This window comes from Ambystoma mexicanum, chromosome 11 (assembly GCF_040938575.1).
Source record: "Ambystoma mexicanum isolate Mex_15411 chromosome 11, UKY_AmexF1_1, whole genome shotgun sequence".
NCBI classification, from domain to species: Eukaryota; Metazoa; Chordata; class Amphibia; order Caudata; family Ambystomatidae; genus Ambystoma; species Ambystoma mexicanum.
In genome coordinates this window covers 824,185,612-824,206,597 of record NC_090934.1, presented here as the reverse complement: position 1 = coordinate 824,206,597, position 20,986 = coordinate 824,185,612, and the positions used below count along the sequence as shown (strand labels likewise).

The 20,986-nt window shown below is 46.4% G+C and overlaps 13 non-coding genes across 13 annotated transcripts; all 13 read left to right on the top strand.

The window, feature by feature from the left end:
• Nucleotides 1–1,698: 1,698 nt before the first annotated feature.
• Nucleotides 1,699–1,770, top strand: TRNAC-ACA (transfer RNA cysteine (anticodon ACA)). The gene has a single exon. It is a non-coding gene; the product is annotated as a tRNA-Cys (tRNA).
• Nucleotides 1,771–3,560: 1,790 nt separating this feature from the next.
• Nucleotides 3,561–3,634, top strand: TRNAN-GUU (transfer RNA asparagine (anticodon GUU)). The gene has a single exon. It is a non-coding gene; the product is annotated as a tRNA-Asn (tRNA).
• A 313-nt stretch (nt 3,635–3,947) lies between these two features.
• Nucleotides 3,948–4,019, top strand: TRNAW-CCA (transfer RNA tryptophan (anticodon CCA)). The gene has a single exon. It is a non-coding gene; the product is annotated as a tRNA-Trp (tRNA).
• A 1,790-nt stretch (nt 4,020–5,809) lies between these two features.
• On the top strand, nt 5,810–5,883 carry TRNAN-GUU (transfer RNA asparagine (anticodon GUU)). The gene has a single exon. It is a non-coding gene; the product is annotated as a tRNA-Asn (tRNA).
• A 2,175-nt stretch (nt 5,884–8,058) lies between these two features.
• On the top strand, nt 8,059–8,132 carry TRNAN-GUU (transfer RNA asparagine (anticodon GUU)). The gene has a single exon. It is a non-coding gene; the product is annotated as a tRNA-Asn (tRNA).
• Nucleotides 8,133–8,445: 313 nt separating this feature from the next.
• Nucleotides 8,446–8,517, top strand: TRNAW-CCA (transfer RNA tryptophan (anticodon CCA)). The gene has a single exon. It is a non-coding gene; the product is annotated as a tRNA-Trp (tRNA).
• Nucleotides 8,518–10,307: 1,790 nt separating this feature from the next.
• Nucleotides 10,308–10,381, top strand: TRNAN-GUU (transfer RNA asparagine (anticodon GUU)). Its single transcript has one exon. It is a non-coding gene; the product is annotated as a tRNA-Asn (tRNA).
• Nucleotides 10,382–10,694: 313 nt separating this feature from the next.
• On the top strand, nt 10,695–10,766 carry TRNAW-CCA (transfer RNA tryptophan (anticodon CCA)). Its single transcript has one exon. It is a non-coding gene; the product is annotated as a tRNA-Trp (tRNA).
• A 2,177-nt stretch (nt 10,767–12,943) lies between these two features.
• Nucleotides 12,944–13,015, top strand: TRNAW-CCA (transfer RNA tryptophan (anticodon CCA)). The gene has a single exon. It is a non-coding gene; the product is annotated as a tRNA-Trp (tRNA).
• A 1,790-nt stretch (nt 13,016–14,805) lies between these two features.
• TRNAN-GUU (transfer RNA asparagine (anticodon GUU)) lies at nt 14,806–14,879 on the top strand. Its single transcript has one exon. It is a non-coding gene; the product is annotated as a tRNA-Asn (tRNA).
• Nucleotides 14,880–15,192: 313 nt separating this feature from the next.
• TRNAW-CCA (transfer RNA tryptophan (anticodon CCA)) lies at nt 15,193–15,264 on the top strand. The gene has a single exon. It is a non-coding gene; the product is annotated as a tRNA-Trp (tRNA).
• A 1,790-nt stretch (nt 15,265–17,054) lies between these two features.
• TRNAN-GUU (transfer RNA asparagine (anticodon GUU)) lies at nt 17,055–17,128 on the top strand. The gene has a single exon. It is a non-coding gene; the product is annotated as a tRNA-Asn (tRNA).
• A 313-nt stretch (nt 17,129–17,441) lies between these two features.
• Nucleotides 17,442–17,513, top strand: TRNAW-CCA (transfer RNA tryptophan (anticodon CCA)). The gene has a single exon. It is a non-coding gene; the product is annotated as a tRNA-Trp (tRNA).
• Nucleotides 17,514–20,986: the final 3,473 nt, after the last annotated feature.

Sequence of the window (20,986 nt, the reverse complement as noted above, 5' to 3'; positions counted from 1 at the left end):
CGGAAACCTGTAAGCGCCCTCCCAATCAACTGTCGGTCCTGGATTGTGAGGATTTCCCCTTATACTGGTCTCAGTAGACACATTTCCATTTTACTTTTTCACTCTCGCATTGCCTATTTCTCTCTCTCTCATAGATACATTATAGACAAGAGAGACATTGTCAGCGAGAGGGCTTCACAGCACCTTCCCCCATTTCCCTAAGTGCATTGCAAGGGGCTCTGGGAGGCGTGCACATTTGTCTGAAACACAAAGATCCACTGGCAATAAAAAGCGTAGGACCCCAGTTCGCATTTCTTAGAATTTGAGGAGGCACTCAGAGTTGTCTCTGGCGTGACTGTACCTTTCATAGGAGATGTGCTAATCCCCAAACCCTCTTCCTTTGTCCCAGTAATCTGTCCTAGGGCCTCTAGCAAGTTGTTTTCTGAAACAAAGCTTACCTGAACATCCTGTAAAATTGGTAACTTTTCAGTAGCAGTACAGTGCAGTATATAGCATTCCTGTTGCGCACAGCATCTAGATCCAAAAATTGCTTACTCTACCCCAGAAATTAGAATTCACCCAGTCAAACAGAGGGATCTATAAAGATCATGGCAAGTAGTTAACATAAGCTACTTCCCCCAAGTTCTCTTGATGCACTCTGCTGCCCTCTTTTAACAGAAGAATGCAACTGCAGGTCTTGATTCTCAGCAAGGTACCTACATATAGAAACCTTGGTGCACTCTTGCTAAATCTGCTGGAATGTGTCTTCTATTGTGCCCAAGGTGGTTGTGTATTTGGGGACTCAGGGAAGCAAGGGAGCAGTCTAATGCACTGCAGTGCTAAGAGAGGCATGCCTTTTTCAGAAAAAAGTTCAGGTTTTCTGCCAATCAGAAAAAAATAGCAATGCAATCAGGCCAAAGGCAGAACACACATGCCAGTGAGTCTCTGTGGCACAATTGGTTAGCGCGTTCGGCTGTTAACCGAAAAGACGCTGCTGTTTTTGGCACAAAGACACAGAGTGTTCCACTCAGTAAACCTGAGTCATTTCTCCCGTGTTCTCTGGGTTCAGCCTACTGTCCCCTTTTAACACAAGGGCGCAACTGTGGCTTTCTCCTCATAGCAAGTTATGCCTATACAGAGGACATTTGGTGCACTGTTGATGGGCTCTGTCCTCTACTAAATCCCCTGTGTTTGTGGATTAGGGGAGGTAGGGAAGTGCTTGATACCCTGATTTGCTGTGGGAAATAGAGCTATTTTAGAAATATTTTCAGGTTGCCTGGGAAGCATAAGCAAACAGCACACCAATCAGGCCCCAGTGTAAGCACTGCATGACTCTCTGTGGCGCAATCGGTTAGCGCGTTCGGCTGTTAACCGAAAGGTTGGTGGTTCAAGCCCACCCAGGGACGATGCATTTTGGCTCAAAAATTCAGCATGACCAACTATGAACTTCTGTTTACCTCTCGCAGGTCTCGTCTGCTGACGTCCAAAAAATCCAATAAACTGCAAGCAATTCTTCTCTCTTGCTTTAGTTTTTCAAAACTTGCCATTCAATTCATAAACATCAAGACTTCATGGGAAGGGTTTGGCTGCAGCGTGTACTGATGCACAGAAGGAAGCTATCCTAGCCAGTCTACTTAAAGAAGCAATGAGGCTCTGCAGGTGCATGTACGTCTCCTACCTTTATTCTGTCATCAGACACACCAGGTGGAGTGCCACATGGACCTCGTGGCGCAATGGTAGCGCGTCTGACTACAGATCCGAAGGTTTCGTGTTCAAATCACGTCGGGGTCATATTTGCTTTTCCCACTCTGAAATATAAAATTGCTCTTCAGTATCTCGTTATTTCAACCTGACTGCATCTTTGTGCTCTGGGCCTAGTTGTTCTGGCGTTTCGAATGTAAACTTTGCAGCAGGGAAGTATCATATTGACAGACACCCATGAAGGACATGGTCAACCTTTAAAGCAGGCCAATCTCTATGTTTTACTGGATGCAGCAGAAGTATTTCCTCTTTACCATCTCTTCAAGTGGGCCTGACTGATGTGCTGTTTTGTGCACGCTACGTGGGCTTTGTAAAGCATACCTCTGCCATTTGCATGGCCTCCTAGCGCTGTCAATATTTTCGTGTAATCGCTGAATGCTGCACTGTCCTGGGAACTCTAGGTGTGACTAAAGGATATATGCTGGGGCCCCGAAAGGGGGTCGGCAGTCTAGTGGCAATGCCCATCACTTTGTAGTTTGGGTTTGTGAGTTCAGGTACCGGTCTGGTGTCAGAAAACTGTAAGCGCCCTCCCAATCAACTGTCGGTCCTGGATTGTGAGGATTTCCCCTTATACTGGTCTCAGTAGACACATTTCCATTTTACTTTTTCACTCTCGCATTGCCTATTTCTCTCTCTCTCATAGATACATTATAGACAAGAGAGACATTGTCAGCGAGAGGGTTGCACAGCACCTTCCCCCATTTCCCTAAGTGCATTGCATGGGGCTCTGGGAGGCGTGCACATTTGTCTGAAACACAAAGATCCACTGGCAATAAAAAGCGTAGGACCCCAGTTCGCATTTCTTAGAATTTGAGGAGGCACTCAGAGTTGTCTCGGGCGTGACTGTACCTTTCATAGGAGATGTGCTAATCCCCAAACCCTCTTCCTTTGTCCCAGTAATCTGTCCTAGGGCCTCTAGCAAGTTGTTTTCTGAAACAAAGCTTACCTGAACATCCTGTAAAATTGGTAACTTTTCAGTAGCAGTACAGTGCAGTATATAGCATTCCTGTTGCGCACAGCATCTAGATCCAAAAATTGCTTACTCTACCCCAGAAATTAGAATTCACCCAGTCAAACAGAGGGATCTATAAAGATCATGGCAAGTAGTTAACATAAGCTACTTCCCCCAAGTTCTCTTGGTGCACTCTGCTGCCCTCTTTTAACAGAAGAATGCAACTGCAGGTCCTGCTTCTCAGCAAGGTACCTACATATAGAATCCTTGGTGCACTCTTGCTAAATCTGCGGGAATGTGTCTTCTATTGTGCCCAAGGTGGTTGTGTATTTGGGGACTCAGGGAAGCAAGGGAGCAGTCTAATGCACTGCAGTGCTAAGAGAGGCATGCCTTTTTCAGAAAAAAGTTCAGGTTTTCTGCCAATCAGAAAAAAATAGCAATGCAATCAGGCCAAAGGCAGAACACACATGCCAGTGAGTCTCTGTGGCGCAATTGGTTAGCGCGTTCTGCTGTTAACCGAAAAGACGCTGCTGTTTTTGGCACAAAGACACAGAGTGTTCCACTCAGTAAACCTGAGTCATTTCTCCCGTGTTCTCTGGGTTCAGCCTACTGTCCCCTTTTAACACAAGTGCGCAACTGTGGCTTTCTCCTCATAGCAAGTTATGCCTACACAGAGGGCATTTGGTGCACTGTTGATGGGCTCTGTCCTCTACTAAATCCCCTGTGTTTGTGGATTACGGGAGGTAGGGAAGTACTTGATACCCTGATTTACTGTGGGAAATAGAGCTATTTTAGAAATATTTTCAGGTTGCCTGGGGAGCATAAGCAAACAGCACACCAATAAGGCCCCAGTGTAAGCACTGCATGAGTCTCTGTGGCGCAATCGGTTAGCGCGTTCGGCTGTTAACCGAAAGGTTGGTGGTTCAAGCCCACCCAGGGACGATGCATTTTGGCTCAAAAATTCAGCATGACCAACTATGAACTTCTGTTTACCTCTCGCAGGTCTCGTCTGCTGACGTCCAAAAAATCCAATAAACTGCAAGCAATTCTTCTCGCTTGCTTTAGTTTTTCAAAACTTGCCATTCAATTCATAAACATCAAGACTTCATGGGAAGGGTTTGGCTGCAGCGTGTACTGATGCACAGAAGGAAGCTATCCTAGCCAGTCTACTTAAAGAAGCAATGAGGCTCTGCAGGTGCATGTACGTCTCCTACCTTTATTCTGTCATCAGCCACACCAGGTGGACTGCCACTAGGACCTCGTGGCGCAATGGTAGGGCGTCTGACTCCAGATCAGAAGGTTGCGTGTTCAAATCACGTCGGGGGCATATTTGCTTTTCCCACTCTGAAATACAAAATTGCTCTTCAGTATCTCGTTATTTCAACCTGACTGCATCTTTGTGCTCTGGGACTAGTTGTTCTGGCGTTTCGAATGTAAGCTTTGCAGCAGGGAAGTATCATATTGACAGACACCCATGAAGGACATGGTCAACCTTTAAAGCAGGCCAATCTCTATGTTTTACTGGATGCAGCAGAAGTATTTCCTCTTTACCATCTCTTCAAGTGGGCCTGACTGATGTGCTGTTTTGTGCACGCTACGTGGGCTTTGTAAAGCATACCTCTGCCATTTGCATGGCCTCCTAGCGCTGTCAATATTTTCGTGTAATTGCTGAATGCTGCAGTGTCCTGGGAACTCTAGGTGTGACTAAAGGATATATGTTGGGGCCCCGAAAGGGGGTCGGCAGTCTAGTGGCAATGCCCATCACTTTGCAGTTTGGGTTTGTGAGTTCAGGTACCGGTCTGGTGTCGGAAACCTGTAAGCGCCCTCCCAATCAACTGTCGGTCCTGGATTGTGAGGATTTCCCCTTATACTGGTCTCAGTAGACACATTTCCATTTTACTTTTTCACTCTCGCATTGCCTATTTCTCTCTCTCTCATAGATACATTATAGACAAGAGAGACATTGTCAGCGAGAGGGCTTCACAGCACCTTCCCCCATTTCCCTAAGTGCATTGCAAGGGGCTCTGGGAGGCGTGCACATTTGTCTGAAACACAAAGATCCCCTAGCAATAAAAGGCGTAGGACCCCAGTTCGCATTTCTTAGAATTTGAGGAGGCACTCAGAGTTGTCTCGGGCGTGACTGTACCTTTCATAGGAGATGTGCTAATCCCCAAACCCTCTTCCTTTGTCCCAGTAATCTGTCCTAGGGCCTCTAGCAAGTTGTTTTCTGAAACAAAGCTTACCTGAACATCCTGTAAAATTGGTAACTTTTCAGTAGCAGTACAGTGCAGTATATAGCATTCCTGTTGCGCACAGCATCTAGATCCAAAAATTGCTTACTCTACCCCAGAAATTAGAATACACCCAGTCAAACAGAGGGATCTATAAAGAGCATGGCAAGTAGTTAACATAAGCTACTTCCCCCAAGTTCTCTTGGTGCACTCTGCTGCCCTCTTTTAACAGAAGAATGCAACTGCAGGTCTTGCTTCTCAGCAAGGTACCTACATATAGAAACCTTGGTGCACTCTTGCTAAATCTGCTGGAATGTGTCTTCTATTGTGCCCAAGGTGGTTGTGTATTTGGGGACTCAGGGAAGCAAGGGAGCAGTCTAATGCACTGCAGTGCTACGAGAGGCATGCCTTTTTCAGAAAAAAGTTCAGGTTTTCTGCCAATCAGAAAAAAATAGCAATGCAATCAGGCCAAAGGCAGAACACACATGCCAGTGAGTCTCTGTGGCACAATTGGTTAGCGCGTTCGGCTGTTAACCGAAAAGACGCTGCTGTTTTTGGCACAAAGACACAGAGTGTTCCACTCAGTAAACCTGAGTCATTTCTCCCGTGTTCTCTGGGTTCAGCCTACTGTCCCCTTTTAACACAAGTGCGCAACTGTGGCTTTCTCCTCATAGCAAGTTATGCCTACACAGAGGACATTTGGTGCACTGTTGATGGGCTCTGTCCTCTACTAAATCCCCTGTGTTTGTGGATTAGGGGAGGTAGGGAAGTGCTTGATACCCTGATTTGCTGTGGGAAATAGAGCTATTTTAGAAATATTTTCAGGTTGCCTGGGAAGCATAAGCAAACAGCACACCAATCAGGCCCCAGTGTAAGCACTGCATGAGTCTCTGTGGCGCAATCGGTTAGCGCGTTCGGCTGTTAACCGAAAGGTTGGTGGTTCAAGCCCACCCAGGGACGATGCATTTTGGCTCAAAAATTCAGCATGACCAACTATGAACTTCTGTTTACCTCTCGCAGGTCTCGTCTGCTGACGTCCAAAAAATCCAATAAACTGCAAGCAATTCTTCTCGCTTGCTTTAGTTTTTCAAAACTTGCCATTCAATTCATAAACATCAAGACTTCATGGGAAGGGTTTGGCTGCAGCGTGTACTGATGCACAGAAGGAAGCTATCCTAGCCAGTCTACTTAAAGAAGCAATGAGGCTCTGCAGGTGCATGTACGTCTCCTACCTTTATTCTGTCATCAGACACACCAGGTGGAGTGCCGCATGGACCTCGTGGCGCAATGGTAGCGCGTCTGACTCCAGATCCGAAGGTTTCGTGTTCAAATCACGTCGGGGTCATATTTGCTTTTCCCACTCTGAAATATAAAATTGCTCTTCAGTATCTCGTTATTTCAACCTGACTGCATCTTTGTGCTCTGGGCCTAGTTGTTCTGGCGTTTCGAATGTAAACTTTGCAGCAGGGAAGTATCATATTGACAGACACCCATGAAGGACATGGTCAACCTTTAAAGCAGGCCAATCTCTATGTTTTACTGGATGCAGCAGAAGTATTTCCTCTTTACCATCTCTTCAAGTGGGCCTGACTGATGTGCTGTTTTGTGCACGCTACGTGGGCTTTGTAAAGCATACCTCTGCCATTTGCATGGCCTCCTAGCGCTGTCAATATTTTCGTGTAATCGCTGAATGCTGCACTGTCCTGGGAACTCTAGGTGTGACTAAAGGATATATGCTGGGGCCCCGAAAGGGGGTCGGCAGTCTAGTGGCAATGCCCATCACTTTGTAGTTTGGGTTTGTGAGTTCAGGTACCGGTCTGGTGTCAGAAAACTGTAAGCGCCCTCCCAATCAACTGTCGGTCCTGGATTGTGAGGATTTCCCCTTATACTGGTCTCAGTAGACACATTTCCATTTTACTTTTTCACTCTCGCATTGCCTATTTCTCTCTCTCTCATAGATACATTATAGACAAGAGAGACATTGTCAGCGAGAGGGTTGCACAGCACCTTCCCCCATTTCCCTAAGTGCATTGCATGGGGCTCTGGGAGGCGTGCACATTTGTCTGAAACACAAAGATCCACTGGCAATAAAAGGCGTAGGACCCCAGTTCGCATTTCTTAGAATTTGAGGAGGCACTCAGAGTTGTCTCGGGCGTGACTGTACCTTTCATAGGAGATGTGCTAATCCCCAATCCCTCTTCCTTTGTCCCAGTAATCTGTCCTAGGGCCTCTAGCAAGTTGTTTTCTGAAACAAAGCTTACCTGAACATCCTGTAAAATTGGTAACTTTTCAGTAGCAGTACAGTGCAGTATATAGCATTCCTGTTGCGCACAGCATCTAGATCCAAAAATTGCTTACTCTACCCCAGAAATTAGAATTCACCCAGTCAAACAGAGGGATCTATAAAGATCATGGCAAGTAGTTAACATAAGCTACTTCCCCCAAGTTTTCTTGGTGCACTCTGCTGCCCTCTTTTAACAGAAGAATGCAACTGCAGGTCTTGCTTCTCAGCAAGGTACCTACATATAGAAACCTTGGTGCACTCTTGCTAAATCTGCTGGAATGTGTCTTCTATTGTGCCCAAGGTGGTTGTGTATTTGGGGACTCAGGGAAGCAAGGGAGCAGTCTAATGCACTGCAGTGCTAAGAGAGGCATGCCTTTTTCAGAAAAAAGTTCAGGTTTTCTGCCAATCAGAAAAAAATAGCAATGCAATCAGGCCAAAGGCAGAGCACACATGCCAGTGAGTCTCTGTGGCACAATTGGTTAGCGCGTTCGGCTGTTAACCGAAAAGACGCTGCTGTTTTTGGCACAAAGACACAGAGTGTTCCACTCAGTAAACCTGAGTCATTTCTCCCGTGTTCTCTGGGTTCAGCCTACTGTCCCCTTTTAACACAAGTGCGCAACTGTGGCTTTCTCCTCATAGCAAGTTATGCCTACACAGAGGACATTTGGTGCACTGTTGATGGGCTCTGTCCTCTACTAAATCCCCTGTGTTTGTGGATTAGGGGAGGTAGGGAAGTGCTTGATACCCTGATTTGCTGTGGGAATTAGAGCTATTTTAGAAATATTTTCAGGTTGCCTGGGAAGCATAAGCAAACAGCACACCAATCAGGCCCCAGTGTAAGCACTGCATGAGTCTCTGTGGCGCAATCGGTTAGCGCGTTCGGCTGTTAACCGAAAGGTTGGTGGTTCAAGCCCACCCAGGGACGATGCATTTTGGCTCAAAAATTCAGCATGACCAACTACGAACTTCTGTTTACCTCTCGCAGGTCTCGTCTGCTGACGTCCAAAAAATCCAATAAACTGTAAGCAATTCTTCTCGCTTGCTTTAGTTTTTCAAAACTTGCCATTCAATTCATAAACATCAAGACTTCATGGGAAGGGTTTGGCTGCCGCGTGCACTGATGCACAGAAGGAAGCTATCCTTGCCAGTCTACTTAAAGAAGCAATGAGGCTCTGCAGGTGCATGTACGTCTCCTACCTTTATTCTGTCATCAGACACACCAGGTGGACTGCCACTAGGACCTCGTGGCGCAATGGTAGCGCGTCTGACTCCAGATCAGAAGGTTGCGTGTTCAAATCACGTCGGGGGCATATTTGCTTTTCCCACTCTGAAATACAAAATTGCTCTTCAGTATCTCGTTATTTCAACCTGACTGCATCTTTGTGCTCTGGGCCTAGTTGTTCTGGCGTTTCGAATGTAAGCTTTGCAGCAGGGAAGTATCATATTGACAGACACCCATGAAGGACATGGTCAACCTTTAAAGCAGGCCAATCTCTATGTTTTACTGGATGCAGCAGAAGTATTTCCTCTTTACCATCTCTTCAAGTGGGCCTGACTGATGTGCTGTTTTGTGCACGCTACGTGGGCTTTGTAAAGCATACCTCTGCCATTTGCATGGCCTCCTAGCGCTGTCAATATTTTCGTGTAATCGCTGAATGCTGCACTGTCCTGGGAACTCTAGGTGTGACTAAAGGATATATGTTGGGGCCCCGAAAGGGGGTCGGCAGTCTAGTGGCAATGGGCATCACTTTGCAGTTTGGGTTTGTGAGTTCAGGTACCGGTCTGGTGTCGGAAACCTGTAAGCGCCCTCCCAATCAACTGTCGGTCCTGGATTGTGAGGATTTCCCCTTATACTGGTCTCAGTAGACACATTTCCATTTTACTTTTTCACTCTCGCATTGCCTATTTCTCTCTCTCTCATAGATACATTATAGACAAGAGAGACATTGTCAGCGAGAGGGCTTCACAGCACCTTCCCCCATTTCCCTAAGTGCATTGCAAGGGGCTCTGGGAGGCGTGCACATTTGTCTGAAACACAAAGATCCACTGGCAATAAAAGGCGTAGGACCCCAGTTCGCATTTCTTAGAATTTGAGGAGGCACTCAGAGTTGTCTCGGGCGTGACTGTACCTTTCATAGGAGATGTGCTAATCCCCAAACCCTCTTCCTTTGTCCCAGTAATCTGTCCTAGGGCCTCTAGCAAGTTGTTTTCTGAAACAAAGCTTACCTGAACATCCTGTAAAATTGGTAACTTTTCAGTAGCAGTACAGTGCAGTATATAGCATTCCTGTTGCGCACAGCATCTAGATCCAAAAATTGCTTACTCTACCCCAGAAATTAGAATTCACCCAGTCAAACAGAGGGATCTATAAAGAGCATGGCAAGTAGTTAACATAAGCTACTTCCCCCAAGTTCTCTTGGTGCACTCTGCTGCCCTCTTTTAACAGAAGAATGCAACTGCAGGTCTTGCTTCTCAGCAAGGTACCTACATATAGAAACCTTGGTGCACTCTTGCTAAATCTGCTGGAATGTGTCTTCTATTGTGCCCAAGGTGGTTGTGTATTTGGGGACTCAGGGAAGCAAGGGAGCAGTCTAATGCACTGCAGTGCTACGAGAGGCATGCCTTTTTCAGAAAAAAGTTCAGATTTTCTGCCAATCAGAAAAAAATAGCAATGCAATCAGGCCAAAGGCAGAACACACATGCCAGTGAGTCTCTGTGGCACAATTGGTTAGCGCGTTCGGCTGTTAACCGAAAAGACGCTGCTGTTTTTGGCACAAAGACACAGAGTGTTCCACTCAGTAAACCTGAGTCATTTCTCCCGTGTTCTCTGGGTTCAGCCTACTGTCCCCTTTTAACACAAGTGCGCAACTGTGGCTTTCTCCTCATAGCAAGTTATGCCTACACAGAGGACATTTGGTGCACTGTTGATGGGCTCTGTCCTCTACTAAATCCCCTGTGTTTGTGGATTAGGGGAGGTAGGGAAGTGCTTGATACCCTGATTTGCTGTGGGAAATAGAGCTATTTTAGAAATATTTTCAGGTTGCCTGGGAAGCATAAGCAAACAGCACACCAATCAGGCCCCTGTGTAAGAACTGCATGAGTCTCTGTGGCGCAATCGGTTAGCGCGTTCGGCTGTTAACCGAAAGGTTGGTGTTTCAAGCCCACCCAGGGACGGTGCATTTTGGCTCAAAAATTCAGCGTGACCAACTATGGACTTCTGTTTACCTCTCGCAGGTCTCGTCTGCTGACGTCCAAAAAATCCAATAAACTGCAAGCAATTCTTCTCGCTTGCTTTAGTTTTTCAAAACTTGCCATTCAATTCATAAACATCAAGACTTCATGGGAAGGGTTTGGCTGCAGCGTGTACTGATGCACAGAAGGAAGCTATCCTAGCCAGTCTACTTAAAGAAGCAATGAGGCTCTGCAGGTGCATGTACGTCTCCTACCTTTATTCTGTCATCAGACACACCAGGTGGACTGCCGCAAGGACCTCGTGGCGCAATGGTAGCGCGTCTGACTCCAGATCAGAAGGTTTCGTGTTCAAATCACGTCGGGGGCATATTTGCTTTTCCCAGTCTGAAATATAAAATTGCTCTTCAGTATCTCGTTATTTCAACCTGACTGCATCTTTGTGCTCTGGGCCTAGTTGTTCTGGCGTTTCGAATGTAAGCTTTGCAGCAGGGAAGTATCATATTGACAGACACCCATGAAGGACATGGTCAACCTTTAAAGCAGGCCAATCTCTATGTTTTACTGGATGCAGCAGAAGTATTTCCTCTTTACCATCTCTTCAAGTGGGCCTGACTGATGTGCTGTTTTGTGCACGCTACGTGGGCTTTGTAAAGCATACCTCTGCCATTTGCATGGCCTCCTAGCGCTGTCAATATTTTCGTGTAATCGCTGAATGCTGCACTGTCCTGGGAACTCTAGGTGTGACTAAAGGATATATGCTGGGGCCCCGAAAGGTGGTCGGCAGTCTAGTGGCAATGCCCATCACTTTGTAGTTTGGGTTTGTAAGTTCAGGTACCGGTCTGGTGTCAGAAAACTGTAAGCGCCCTCCCAATCAACTGTCGGTCCTGGATTGTGAGGATTTCCCCTTATACTGGTCTCAGTAGACACATTTCCATTTTACTTTTTCACTCTCGCATTGCCTATTTCTCTCTCTCTCATAGATACATTATAGACAAGAGAGACATTGTCAGCGAGAGGGTTGCACAGCACCTTCCCCCATTTCCCTAAGTGCATTGCATGGGGCTCTGGGAGGCGTGCACATTTGTCTGAAACACAAAGATCCACTGGCAATAAAAAGCGTAGGACCCCAGTTCGCATTTCTTAGAATTTGAGGAGGCACTCAGAGTTGTCTCTGGCGTGACTGTACCTTTCATAGGAGATGTGCTAATCCCCAAACCCTCTTCCTTTGTCCCAGTAATCTGTCCTAGGGCCTCTAGCAAGTTGTTTTCTGAAACAAAGCTTACCTGAACATCCTGTAAAATTGGTAACTTTTCAGTAGCAGTACAGTGCAGTATATAGCATTCCTGTTGCGCACAGCATCTAGATCCAAAAATTGCTTACTCTACCCCAGAAATTAGAATTCACCCAGTCAAACAGAGGGATCTATAAAGATCATGGCAAGTAGTTAACATAAGCTACTTCCCCCAAGTTCTCTTGATGCACTCTGCTGCCCTCTTTTAACAGAAGAATGCAACTGCAGGTCTTGCTTCTCAGCAAGGTACCTACATATAGAAACCTTGGTGCACTCTTGCTAAATCTGCTGGAATGTGTCTTCTATTGTGCCCAAGGTGGTTGTGTATTTGGGGACTCAGGGAAGCAAGGGAGCAGTCTAATGCACTGCAGTGCTAAGAGAGGCATGCCTTTTTCAGAAAAAAGTTCAGGTTTTCTGCCAATCAGAAAAAAATAGCAATGCAATCAGGCCAAAGGCAGAACACACATGCCAGTGAGTCTCTGTGGCACAATTGGTTAGCGCGTTCGGCTGTTAACCGAAAAGACGCTGCTGTTTTTGGCACAAAGACACAGAGTGTTCCACTCAGTAAACCTGAGTCATTTCTCCCGTGTTCTCTGGGTTCAGCCTACTGTCCCCTTTTAACACAAGGGCGCAACTGTGGCTTTCTCCTCATAGCAAGTTATGCCTATACAGAGGACATTTGGTGCACTGTTGATGGGCTCTGTCCTCTACTAAATCCCCTGTGTTTGTGGATTAGGGGAGGTAGGGAAGTGCTTGATACCCTGATTTGCTGTGGGAAATAGAGCTATTTTAGAAATATTTTCAGGTTGCCTGGGAAGCATAAGCAAACAGCACACCAATCAGGCCCCAGTGTAAGCACTGCATGACTCTCTGTGGCGCAATCGGTTAGCGCGTTCGGCTGTTAACCGAAAGGTTGGTGGTTCAAGCCCACCCAGGGACGATGCATTTTGGCTCAAAAATTCAGCATGACCAACTATGAACTTCTGTTTACCTCTCGCAGGTCTCGTCTGCTGACGTCCAAAAAATCCAATAAACTGCAAGCAATTCTTCTCGCTTGCTTTAGTTTTTCAAAACTTGCCATTCAATTCATAAACATCAAGACTTCATGGGAAGGGTTTGGCTGCAGCGTGTACTGATGCACAGAAGGAAGCTATCCTAGCCAGTCTACTTAAAGAAGCAATGAGGCTCTGCAGGTGCATGTACGTCTCCTACCTTTATTCTGTCATCAGACACACCAGGTGGACTGCCACTAGGACCTCGTGGCGCAATGGTAGGGCGTCTGACTCCAGATCAGAAGGTTGCGTGTTCAAATCACGTCGGGGGCATATTTGCTTTTCCCACTCTGAAATACAAAATTGCTCTTCAGTATCTCGTTATTTCAACCTGACTGCATCTTTGTGCTCTGGGCCTAGTTGTTCTGGCGTTTCGAATGTAAACTTTGCAGCAGGGAAGTATCATATTGACAGACACCCATGAAGGACATGGTCAACCTTTAAAGCAGGCCAATCTCTATGTTTTACTGGATGCAGCAGAAGTATTTCCTCTTTACCATCTCTTCAAGTGGGCCTGACTGATGTGCTGTTTTGTGCACGCTACGTGGGCTTTGTAAAGCATACCTCTGCCATTTGCATGGCCTCCTAGCGCTGTCAATATTTTCGTGTAATCGCTGAATGCTGCACTGTCCTGGGAACTCTAGGTGTGACTAAAGGATATATGCTGGGGCCCCGAAAGGGGGTCGGCAGTCTAGTGGCAATGCCCATCACTTTGTAGTTTGGGTTTGTGAGTTCAGGTACCGGTCTGGTGTCAGAAAACTGTAAGCGCCCTCCCAATCAACTGTCGGTCCTGGATTGTGAGGATTTCCCCTTATACTGGTCTCAGTAGACACATTTCCATTTTACTTTTTCACTCTCGCATTGCCTATTTCTCTCTCTCTCATAGATACATTATAGACAAGAGAGACATTGTCAGCGAGAGGGTTGCACAGCACCTTCCCCCATTTCCCTAAGTGCATTGCATGGGGCTCTGGGAGGCGTGCACATTTGTCTGAAAAACAAAGATCCACTGGCAATAAAAGGCGTAGGACCCCAGTTCGCATTTCTTAGAATTTGAGGAGGCACTCAGAGTTGTCTCGGGCGTGACTGTACCTTTCATTAGAGATGTGCTAATCCCCAAACCCTCTTCCTTTGTCCCAGTAATCTGTCCTAGGGCCTCTAGCAAGTTGTTTTCTGAAACAAAGCTTACCTGAACATCCTGTAAAATTGGTAACTTTTCAGTAGCAGTACAGTGCAGTATATAGCATTCCTGTTGCGCACAGCATCTAGATCCAAAAATTGCTTACTCTACCCCAGAAATTAGAATTCACCCAGTCAAACAGAGGGATCTATAAAGATCATGGCAAGTAGTTAACATAAGCTACTTCCCCCAAGTTCTCTTGGTGCACTCTGCTGCCCTCTTTTAACAGAAGAATGCAACTGCAGGTCTTGCTTCTCAGCAAGGTACCTACATATAGAAACCTTGGTGCACTCTTGCTAAATCTGCTGGAATGTGTCTTCTATTGTGCCCAAGGTGGTTGTGTATTTGGGGACTCAGGGAAGCAAGGGAGCAGTCTAATGCACTGCAGTGCTAAGAGAGGCATGCCTTTTTCAGAAAAAAGTTCAGGTTTTCTGCCAATCAGAAAAAAATAGCAATGCAATCAGGCCAAAGGCAGAGCACACATGCCAGTGAGTCTCTGTGGCACAATTGGTTAGCGCGTTCGGCTGTTAACCGAAAAGACGCTGCTGTTTTTGGCACAAAGACACAGAGTGTTCCACTCAGTAAACCTGAGTCATTTCTCCCGTGTTCTCTGGGTTCAGCCTACTGTCCCCTTTTAACACAAGTGCGCAACTGTGGCTTTCTCCTCATAGCAAGTTATGCCTACACAGAGGACATTTGGTGCACTGTTGATGGGCTCTGTCCTCTACTAAATCCCCTGTGTTTGTGGATTAGGGGAGGTAGGGAAGTGCTTGATACCCTGATTTGCTGTGGGAATTAGAGCTATTTTAGAAATATTTTCAGGTTGCCTGGGAAGCATAAGCAAACAGCACACCAATCAGGCCCCAGTGTAAGCACTGCATGAGTCTCTGTGGCGCAATCGGTTAGCGCGTTCGGCTGTTAACCGAAAGGTTGGTGGTTCAAGCCCACCCAGGGACGATGCATTTTGGCTCAAAAATTCAGCATGACCAACTACGAACTTCTGTTTACCTCTCGCAGGTCTCGTCTGCTGACGTCCAAAAAATCCAATAAACTGTAAGCAATTCTTCTCGCTTGCTTTAGTTTTTCAAAACTTGCCATTCAATTCATAAACATCAAGACTTCATGGGAAGGGTTTGGCTGCCGCGTGCACTGATGCACAGAAGGAAGCTATCCTTGCCAGTCTACTTAAAGAAGCAATGAGGCTCTGCAGGTGCATGTACGTCTCCTACCTTTATTCTGTCATCAGACACACCAGGTGGACTGCCACTAGGACCTCGTGGCGCAATGGTAGGGCGTCTGACTCCAAATCAGAAGGTTGCGTGTTCAAATCACGTCGGGGGCATATTTGCTTTTCCCACTCTGAAATACAAAATTGCTCTTCAGTATCTCGTTATTTCAACCTGACTGCATCTTTGTGCTCTGGGCCTAGTTGTTCTGGCGTTTCGAATGTAAGCTTTGCAGCAGGGAAGTATCATATTGACAGACACCCATGAAGGACATGGTCAACCTTTAAAGCAGGCAAATCTCTATGTTTCACTGGATGCAGCAGAAGTATTTCCTCTTTACCGTCTCTTCAAGTGGGCCTGACTGATGTGCTGTTTTGTGCACGCTACGTGGGCTTTGTAAAGCATACCTCTGCCATTTGCATGGCCTCCTAGCGCTGTCAATATTTTCGTGTAATCGCTGAATGCTGCACTGTCCTGGGAACTCTAGGTGTGACTAAAGGATATATGTTGGGGCCCCGAAAGGGGGTCGGCAGTCTAGTGGCAATGGGCATCACTTTGCAGTTTGGGTTTGTGAGTTCAGGTACCGGTCTGGTGTCGGAAACCTGTAAGCGCCCTCCCAATCAACTGTCGGTCCTGGATTGTGAGGATTTCCCCTTATACTGGTCTCAGTAGACACATTTCCATTTTACTTTTTCACTCTCGCATTGCCTATTTCTCTCTCTCTCATAGATACATTATAGACAAGAGAGACATTGTCAGCGAGAGGGCTTCACAGCACCTTCCCCCATTTCCCTAAGTGCATTGCAAGGGGCTCTGGGAGGCGTGCACATTTGTCTGAAACACAAAGATCCACTGGCAATAAAAGGCGTAGGACCCCAGTTCGCATTTCTTAGAATTTGAGGAGGCACTCAGAGTTGTCTCGGGCGTGACTGTACCTTTCATAGGAGATGTGCTAATCCCCAAACCCTCTTCCTTTGTCCCAGTAATCTGTCCTAGGGCCTCTAGCAAGTTGTTTTCTGAAACAAAGCTTACCTGAACATCCTGTAAAATTGGTAACTTTTCAGTAGCAGTACAGTGCAGTATATAGCATTCCTGTTGCGCACAGCATCTAGATCCAAAAATTGCTTACTCTACCCCAGAAATTAGAATTCACCCAGTCAAACAGAGGGATCTATAAAGAGCATGGCAAGTAGTTAACATAAGCTACTTCCCCCAAGTTCTCTTGGTGCACTCTGCTGCCCTCTTTTAACAGAAGAATGCAACTGCAGGTCTTGCTTCTCAGCAAGGTACCTACATATAGAAACCTTGGTGCACTCTTGCTAAATCTGCTGGAATGTGTCTTCTATTGTGCCCAAGGTGGTTGTGTATTTGGGGACTCAGGGAAGCAAGGGAGCAGTCTAATGCAATGCAGTGCTACGAGAGGCATGCCTTTTTCAGAAAAAAGTTCAGATTTTCTGCCAATCAGAAAAAAATAGCAATGCAATCAGGCCAAAGGCAGAACACACATGCCAGTGAGTCTCTGTGGCACAATTGGTTAGCGCGTTCGGCTGTTAACCGAAAAGACGCTGCTGTTTTTGGCACAAAGACACAGAGTGTTCCACTCAGTAAACCTGAGTCATTTCTCCCGTGTTCTCTGGGTTCAGCCTACTGTCCCCTTTTAACACAAGTGCGCAACTGTGGCTTTCTCCTCATAGCAAGTTATGCCTACACAGAGGACATTTGGTGCACTGTTGATGGGCTCTGTCCTCTACTAAATCCCCTGTGTTTGTGGATTAGGGGAGGTAGGGAAGTGCTTGATACCCTGATTTGCTGTGGGAAATAGAGCTATTTTAGAAATATTTTCAGGTTGCCTGGGAAGCATAAGCAAACAGCACACCAATCAGGCCCCTGTGTAAGAACTGCATGAGTCTCTGTGGCGCAATCGGTTAGCGCGTTCGGCTGTTAACCGAAAGGTTGGTGTTTCAAGCCCACCCAGGGACGGTGCATTTTGGCTCAAAAATTCAGCGTGACCAACTATGGACTTCTGTTTACCTCTCGCAGGTCTCGTCTGCTGACGTCCAAAAAATCCAATAAACTGCAAGCAATTCTTCTCGCTTGCTTTAGTTTTTCAAAACTTGCCATTCAATTCATAAACATCAAGACTTCATGGGAAGGGTTTGGCTGCAGCGTGTACTGATGCACAGAAGGAAGCTATCCTAGCCAGTCTACTTAAAGAAGCAATGAGGCTCTGCAGGTGCATGTACGTCTCCTACCTTTATTCTGTCATCAGACACACCAGGTGGACTGCCGCAAGGACCTCGTGGCGCAATGGTAGCGCGTCTGACTCCAGATCAGAAGGTTTCGTGTTCAAATCACGTCGGGGGCATATTTGCTTTTCCCAGTCTGAAATATAAAATTGCTCTTCAGTATCTCGTTATTTCAACCTGACTGCATCTTTGTGCTCTGGGCCTAGTTGTTCTGGCGTTTCGAATGTAAGCTTTGCAGCAGGGAAGTATCATATTGACAGACACCCATGAAGGACATGGTCAACCTTTAAAGCAGGCCAATCTCTATGTTTTACTGGATGCAGCAGAAGTATTTCCTCTTTACCATCTCTTCAAGTGGGCCTGACTGATGTGCTGTTTTGTGCACGCTACGTGGGCTTTGTAAAGCATACCTCTGCCATTTGCATGGCCTCCTAGCGCTGTCAATATTTTCGTGTAATCGCTGAATGCTGCACTGTCCTGGGAACTCTAGGTGTGACTAAAGGATATATGCTGGGGCCCCGAAAGGTGGTCGGCAGTCTAGTGGCAATGCCCATCACTTTGTAGTTTGGGTTTGTAAGTTCAGGTACCGGTCTGGTGTCAGAAAACTGTAAGCGCCCTCCCAATCAACTGTCGGTCCTGGATTGTGAGGATTTCCCCTTATACTGGTCTCAGTAGACACATTTCCATTTTACGTTTTCACTCTCGCATTGCCTATTTCTCTCTCTCTCATAGATACATTATAGACAAGAGAGACATTGTCAGCGAGAGGGTTGCACAGCACCTTCCCCCATTTCCCTAAGTGCATTGCATGGGGCTCTGGGAGGCGTGCACATTTGTCTGAAACACAAAGATCCACTGGCAATAAAAAGCGTAGGACCCCAGTTCGCATTTCTTAGAATTTGAGGAGGCACTCAGAGTTGTCTCTGGCGTGACTGTACCTTTCATAGGAGATGTGCTAATCCCCAAACCCTCTTCCTTTGTCCCAGTAATCTGTCCTAGGGCCTCTAGCAAGTTGTTTTCTGAAACAAAGCTTACCTGAACATCCTGTAAAATTGGTAACTTTTCAGTAGCAGTACAGTGCAGTATATAGCATTCCTGTTGCGCACAGCATCTAGATCCAAAAATTGCTTACTCTACCCCAGAAATTAGAATTCACCCAGTCAAACAGAGGGATCTATAAAGATCATGGCAAGTAGTTAACATAAGCTACTTCCCCCAAGTTCTCTTGATGCACTCTGCTGCCCTCTTTTAACAGAAGAATGCAACTGCAGGTCTTGCTTCTCAGCAAGGTACCTACATATAGAAACCTTGGTGCACTCTTGCTAAATCTGCTGGAATGTGTCTTCTATTGTGCCCAAGGTGGTTGTGTATTTGGGGACTCAGGGAAGCAAGGGAGCAGTCTAATGCACTGCAGTGCTAAGAGAGGCATGCCTTTTTCAGAAAAAAGTTCAGGTTTTCTGCCAATCAGAAAAAAATAGCAATGCAATCAGGCCAAAGGCAGAACACACATGCCAGTGAGTCTCTGTGGCACAATTGGTTAGCGCGTTCGGCTGTTAACCGAAAAGACGCTGCTGTTTTTGGCACAAAGACACAGAGTGTTCCACTCAGTAAACCTGAGTCATTTCTCCCGTGTTCTCTGGGTTCAGCCTACTGTCCCCTTTTAACACAAGGGCGCAACTGTGGCTTTCTCCTCATAGCAAGTTATGCCTATACAGAGGACATTTGGTGCACTGTTGATGGGCTCTGTCCTCTACTAAATCCCCTGTGTTTGTGGATTAGGGGAGGTAGGGAAGTGCTTGATACCCTGATTTGCTGTGGGAAATAGAGCTATTTTAGAAATATTTTCAGGTTGCCTGGGAAGCATAAGCAAACAGCACACCAATCAGGCCCCAGTGTAAGCACTGCATGACTCTCTGTGGCGCAATCGGTTAGCGCGTTCGGCTGTTAACCGAAAGGTTGGTGGTTCAAGCCCACCCAGGGACGATGCATTTTGGCTCAAAAATTCAGCATGACCAACTATGAACTTCTGTTTACCTCTCGCAGGTCTCGTCTGCTGACGTCCAAAAAATCCAATAAACTGCAAGCAATTCTTCTCGCTTGCTTTAGTTTTTCAAAACTTGCCATTCAATTCATAAACATCAAGACTTCATGGGAAGGGTTTGGCTGCAGCGTGTACTGATGCACAGAAGGAAGCTATCCTAGCCAGTCTACTTAAAGAAGCAATGAGGCTCTGCAGGTGCATGTACGTCTCCTACCTTTATTCTGTCATCAGACACACCAGGTGGAGTGCCGCATGGACCTCGTGGCGCAATGGTAGCGCGTCTGACTCCAGATCCGAAGGTTTCGTGTTCAAATCACGTCGGGGTCATATTTGCTTTTCCCACTCTGAAATATAAAATTGCTCTTCAGTATCTCGTTATTTCAACCTGACTGCATCTTTGTGCTCTGGGCCTAGTTGTTCTGGCGTTTCGAATGTAAACTTTGCAGCAGGGAAGTATCATATTGACAGACACCCATGAAGGACATGGTCAACCTTTAAAGCAGGCCAATCTCTATGTTTTACTGGATGCAGCAGAAGTATTTCCTCTTTACCATCTCTTCAAGTGGGCCTGACTGATGTGCTGTTTTGTGCACGCTACGTGGGCTTTGTAAAGCATACCTCTGCCATTTGCATGGCCTCCTAGCGCTGTCAATATTTTCGTGTAATCGCTGAATGCTGCACTGTCCTGGGAACTCTAGGTGTGACTAAAGGATATATGCTGGGGCCCCGAAAGGGGGTCGGCAGTCTAGTGGCAATGCCCATCACTTTGTAGTTTGGGTTTGTGAGTTCAGGTACCGGTCTGGTGTCAGAAAACTGTAAGCGCCCTCCCAATCAACTGTCGGTCCTGGATTGTGAGGATTTCCCCTTATACTGGTCTCAGTAGACACATTTCCATTTTACTTTTTCACTCTCGCATTGCCTATTTCTCTCTCTCTCATAGATACATTATAGACAAGAGAGACATTGTCAGCGAGAGGGTTGCACAGCACCTTCCCCCATTTCCCTAAGTGCATTGCATGGGGCTCTGGGAGGCGTGCACATTTGTCTGAAACACAAAGATCCACTGGCAATAAAAAGCGTAGGACCCCAGTTCGCATTTCTTAGAATTTGAGGAGGCACTCAGAGTTGTCTCGGGCGTGACTGTACCTTTCATAGGAGATGTGCTAATCCCCAAACCCCCTTCCTTTGTCCCAGTAATCTGTCCTAGGGCCTCTAGCAAGTTGTTTTCTGAAACAAAGCTTACCTGAACATCCTGTAAAATTGGTAACTTTTCAGTAGCAGTACAGTGCAGTATATAGCATTCCTGTTGCGCACAGCATCTAGATCCAAAAATTGCTTACTCTACCCCAGAAATTAGAATTCACCCAGTCAAACAGAGGGATCTATAAAGATCATGGCAAGTAGTTAACATAAGCTACTTCCCCCAAGTTCTCTTGGTGCACTCTGCTGCCCTCTTTTAACAGAAGAATGCAACTGCAGGTCCTGCTTCTCAGCAAGGTACCTACATATAGAATCCTTGGTGCACTCTTGCTAAATCTGCGGGAATGTGTC